Below are 6,000 nucleotides of genomic sequence, written 5' to 3' on the forward strand. Positions count from 1 at the left end.
TCTGGTGCGTTTCAAGGCTGTTTATCCAGCCTAGATGACTGAAAAGTGGGTGTTTAGCTGAGCAGTACAAATCAGCAACATTTGAAAATAGATGCTTTTTTCAGCATATATACAGTGGTCCAAGTGAGAAAGACCTTCTGGGGCATCAGTGTTACAGCATTAGAAATACTTTGACTAGGTAAAATGGTGATTACCAAAATTCCTGTTTCTATGGGATAATACCATCACCAATTGCACTTTATATTTGTTTATTCGAGAGGATGGCTTTCAGTGTTCCTTTCAGTTCATTTGGGTGATAAACATGTAAATGTGTGCTGCAGGAAAAAAAAAAAAATATGATGATATGTGATTTCACACATTGATACTGAATTTTACCTGAGACAGAAAAGTTTCAAAAAACTGTTAAACTAGAAGGTTACCTTATGTTATTGGAAGTGACTTGACAACATCTTGGAAGAGACAACCTATAGAGGCTTGTTTCTGTGTCAAAGGGATCTTGGGTTTAAATCTAATTATTCTAAAATATTTCTTGTGATCTTCCTCAGCTCTCTTTCCCACAAAATAGGCTCCTTATAACCGATCTCCCATGACTGGTGTTAAGACCTGTTGGAGCCATCAAGCGAACTTCTAAGCATACCAAGAAAGCCAAGGCTTCTGTTTTGCAGGTCACCATGCGTTTCCCAGGCCACATATAAAAGCTAAGAGAAGGTGTTTCCTGCCTTCTGTGATCACACAAAGACATTGTCTTTTCACACAAATTTCTACAAGTGAGTCTGCTCACAACATTATGAATGTATAGAGCCCTACTGGACAAAATAGGAGTTAATGTAAACATAGCGATCTGTCATTTTCACAGAAAAGAATGTGGGTTTCTTTCATTCAGATGTGTATTCATTTAATTACATTTTGTGGAAAAAAAATTCTGAATGTAGTATGCCCCAATTAACAGCTGACGCCCCACTTGCAGTGTCATTCAGTCTTTTTTCTGGAATAAATATGACAATATGTTCTTATACTTTGAAGGAGTGTGGTAAAAATAATGTTTGGTATATTTCAATGATTTTTTTCATACCTGATCTTTATAGAGGTATAAAAGGTGGGATAACTGACAAGGTAATGTACATAAGATACTATCTTATTGCTGTAACCAGCTCATAACGTTTCTGTATAAGCTCCAGCAGATAATAGGTATTGTATCATATTTAAGTGGAAGGATGATCTCGTGGTTAAGGCACTGCATGGAGAATTGCAGATGAAGCCTCTGAGCAGTACTGCAATACAGATAAATAATACTGAAAGAGGTTTTGTGAAATTCTGTGGCTGTCCTAAATTATGTAGAAAGGGAAAACATTAAACCTGTATTTGGTTGGCACAGGAGTTGCCAGTCAATTTTTGATCCTTACCATCTGAGCTTACATTTAACCACATAAAAGAAAAAACTTCATAGTTAACATTTCAGACAGGAACAATGCAACTTTAATGTGACCTTGTTTAGAGCTACCCAGGGTACTGTTAGAGAAATGTGCTTTTAAATTCTCTACTGTGAAAGAGTAATTTATACTCTTTGTATGCAAGGGTCAGTGGAAGTATGTTTTCAACTTCAGCTATAGAAAAGCTAAAACCAAAAGTGAATGCTTTCCTACCAAAAAAAAAAATGGTTAGACTTTATTATTTTCTGTAATATGATCCAAACAGCACTCTGCAGTGGAATCTCAATATGTGTTTTCAGAATTGCTCAATCTTTAGCTGCTCAGATTAATCTAATAGAGTAAGAAAATACTAGAACAAAAATGATTAGTCAATCAGCAACAGTGTTTTCTGTTCTTAGGATCTCCTTTCCTCCCTCAAAAAGCATGCAAACTCAATAGTGCCTCCCACAACAGCTATATGCTTAACAAATATATAAAAAAGTAATAATGAAGAGTCACTGTGACTATGGAATTTTCTAGAAGGGTCTTTTATTCTCTTAGTATTAATGCTGCAGTGGAGATTTCTATTACTTTATGCTTGGGGTCAGGATTTTCCCTTATTAATGGGTCTTCCAGGATGCCTGGATGATAATTTCTCTTCTTTATGTTTTACTGAAGACGAAAGGTAACTGTAATCAAGCTTAGTAAAAATGGGCCAGTTACTTGGACTATGCTGAACTGAAGGTTGTTACCTATCTCATGCAGGTTTATATGAACCTAGAATAGCTGATTTATAAGCAAAAAGCAGATTGAAAACTTCATTCAGGTGCAAATCTTATTACCTGTGTGCATATGTATGTGTTTCAGAAAAAGCAGCTGGCATCAGTGAAGCACACACACTCTATAATTCAGATGCTCAAAGCAGGTAGAGTTCTGTGGATAGCAATACACAGGCTGGTTTGAGAATTTGGCAGTGCATGCTTGAGTGTTAGTTTTTTTATCAGGCATATCCAGAGATGGAGGCAAATGAGCACAACTAGGAAGCTGTAAACATACATCCAGTATTTCATAAATTGTGTCTTCAGTGATTTGGGAACACAGAAACAGTCAACCTGACTTACGATTCAGTAACATATTCTGCTATCAGAGGCTGGGGTACCTGTGCACCCTTCATATTAAACTTGCGTGTGTGGAGTTGGAGAGGGACAAGCAATGTAAGCAGGTGCAGGCAGAGCCCAGCAGGAGCCGGGCTCCTTGCTGCCAGAGCTACTGTGGTGCCAGGGCCTCGGTTCAGACATTCAGTCTATCAGTTTCGTGTGCAGACCAAGGTGAGGAACTGGCAGAACCCAAAACAGTGTTCACATAGAAAGTAATCTGAAATCTGGAAGCCTTCAAATCAAATTTCCGTATTCGGTGACAGTGCTTAGAATAAATATACATTAGTACTTCCTTTTCATTCCCTTCTCTCTGTTACAGCCGCTGTAATTTTTCAATCCAGTTACAGCTCAGAGGATATTCCAGCCATATAAATGGAGGGAACCTATTTTATGTATCTTGCATTGAATGTCTTGCAAATTTTTTTAACAGCTTTGCTTTTCCTCCCTTTCTAGTCAGAATTAGAGATTCTACCATGCTTTGAGGGAATAAAAACAAATTAAGAAGAAATAAGGATTAGGGGAGAAAAAAGTCTTATATATTTTATTTGATAAAGGAACTAATGTTCATGAACAAGTAATTGATACAGGAATGAAAAGCCATCATCAGAGCTCTTGGAGAAGCTGAAGGAGAAGATTGTCTTCAGTCAACAATACTACCCTGTGTTGAGAATCAAAACTAGCTGCTTAATCCCAATCCAAAGAGATTTTCAAAAACCTTACCACCACAGACAACCAATCCAGCACAGTCCAGACAAAAGGCTCTATGATGGACTGTCAGCTATGGAAGGACAGAATGTTAATTGTTCATACTGTTTTAATAACTATCAACTTTTGTTTGCTGTGTTGAGTAAAAGTATAAAGCTACTTGATTTTTCTTATGAAGATGAAATGTAACTAAAAGATTATTTGATAATTGTGGGTATTGTTTACTGCCCTGTGTTTAGCCTGAGAACAAAATAGGAATTTAGAGATAGAATTAGCATTCTAAACTGAATTTTAAAACCTAACGAGAGGGTTCTGGTAGCTTTGAATAAAAGGACAACAATGGCATTGTTCATACTCTTGTCCATGCAACTACTTTCCCATTATTTCCAGAAATAGTAGTTGACTAGCTTCCTGCCTAAATAAACAGTTCACATACATGGAACTTGGTCTATAAAGCTTTTTAAAATAAGGCTTCCTTTTTTAAACTGAACAACATAGTGAAATACAGGAAGGGTTGGGCTGTGATTGGACCGGATTCTTTAATGTTTTAAAAGGTTACGTGACCAGTTCAGGGTAACTAAATATGCTTACTCTGTGGATGACCTGGACGTATTGTAGGGAATAGACTCCCTCCATTGCCAAAAGAGATAGCTTCTTGTGATAAAGATACAGAATCATTAACAAGCCTGACTCTGGACTTCAGAAGAAACTGTATTTCCAACCCTCCCAGCAAGACTTTAAAATTATAGCCTTCACAGTGCAGACCTGTCAAATCTCACACATCGAGAGGGAGTCTCACACGTTTCACTCCCAAACCACCTCCCCTGCAGCTCAATGTATATCACACTCATTTGCAACACCACACCATGGCTCCTCTGCCATCCTCTAACCCCCTGGGCCAGGCACAGCTGGACAGCCCTGCCTGCAGCCTGCCAAACAGCTGCAGCTACCGAGGGCCATCAGGGAGCAAGAGAGGAAGAGGAGGATGTGCAGTGCAGCATGGATGCATTGCTGAAAAGAAGGATGGATTCCAGGGGTGTTTGTGGAAATACTTTTCAGAAAGTAAAAAGTAAAATATCTTCATAGTTCAATGTTAGCATTTTTTCAATTTATGTTCCTTTTAAACTTTTCGGTTTTGAACAGAGAGACTATGAGCTCCAAGGCTATTAAATAAAACATTCCAAACTTTTATAATCTACAGATAAACAAATGAAAAACCACAGTTCAGGTATGTTACAGGCTTAGGTCAGCAAGAGAGTGACTGGTGGTAGTATTCTCCCAGCAACAACAACAGCTTTGGCTTCTGCAGCCCTGTTCATGGTCCCAAGCTTGCAGAGCATGCTAACAGACTAAGAGACAGTATTGAGGAAAATTCACCTTCCTCAACATACCTGGAGATAAACTGCTAAAAGCAAAACAGTAAGTTTAGCAAAGCCCATCTCACTTTGAGCTCAGCTCAGGCACTTTAAAGATGTGGCTGTGAGTTCTGCCTTATACCTGAATTTTTACCAACAGAGCTTCAAAGGATTGAAAGGTTGGGAACAAAAGGCAAAGGCAGAGACCCAGCCCTCACCACTGTATGGATCTCTGGTGACCTCAGGGGCACCATTTGTGTCCTGGTGCACTGCTGCTTTCATTGAAAAGTCAGGGATAACAACTTGGAAGCAAAGTGTCCTCCTCCAACGTCCTTTGGTGTATATTTTCATATGCTTCTTTACTGGGTCCAGAACAAAGTCTAATTTGAACCATCTTCCTAAATACAGAACTATCATACAGGGTTATATGAACCTTGGAAGGAGAAATATACAATTTGATCTTCTATTTGTTTATTTTAAATTAAATATAAATGCATTAGAAAATTAATAATAAATCCATTGTAAGTTTTTGAATGTTTTGACTATTTTAACTGATATGGTTATGCTATGAATAGAAATTGTGTTGTACATACAGGCACTTTATAAAATCTGTGTCATTTTTTCAGTCTGAACCTACTGTTTTTGTTTCCTCTCTGCCATAGACAACACAAGGAATAGCAGGCCCAATGCCACTGTCATGAAAAAGATACAAGCGGCGTTCATGGTACAAAGATACACAAAGAGGAACTTCAGAAAGGGACTACTTCTTTTCCTTCTAACTTTAGAATTGCAGCTAGCACATTAACTTTAGTCTCAAGAAGTAAATGGAGAGCAACATTTCACATAAATTAAATTTTCTAACATGTAATTGAGGATTTTCAGTGTGAAGTTCTCATTTTTCCCTGACAGCTTTCTATGAATTATCTTAAATGTTATCTTAGAAAGGCAATTATTATGAGGAGCACTAACCAGGGCACAAATATTGGTATACTGCCGAGGTACCGGTGAATTTTCCTTTGACTGCTGAACCATAAACAAAGGAAAACAGCATTCTTAAAGGGTTCTAAAGTTACATGGGGGCAAGCAGTGATTGTGTTGTGGTGTGAAGGATACAGTTTTGGAAGGAGGGATTTGTTACAAAGTTACATTGTACAAAATGTTACATTTATTTCCTTCACAGTATAAAAGCCCTAATGATTTGGCCGTGTCCGCCCCTTCCCTGCCATACGCTGCAGACCAGAGAGTCTGACTGCCCGTGCTGGCTTGGCAGCAGAGTGTGTTTCACATTATCATGAGAGTGACCTACTTGGTTCATCAAGGGAAGGAGGGAAAACTCCAGAGGATCTGGTTTGCAGAGTCCCTGCCGGCGTGACT

Source organism: Tyto alba, unplaced genomic scaffold, assembly GCF_018691265.1.
Source record: "Tyto alba isolate M040663 unplaced genomic scaffold, T.alba_DEE_v4.0 Super-Scaffold_38, whole genome shotgun sequence".
Lineage (NCBI taxonomy): Eukaryota > Metazoa > Chordata > Aves > Strigiformes > Tytonidae > Tyto > Tyto alba.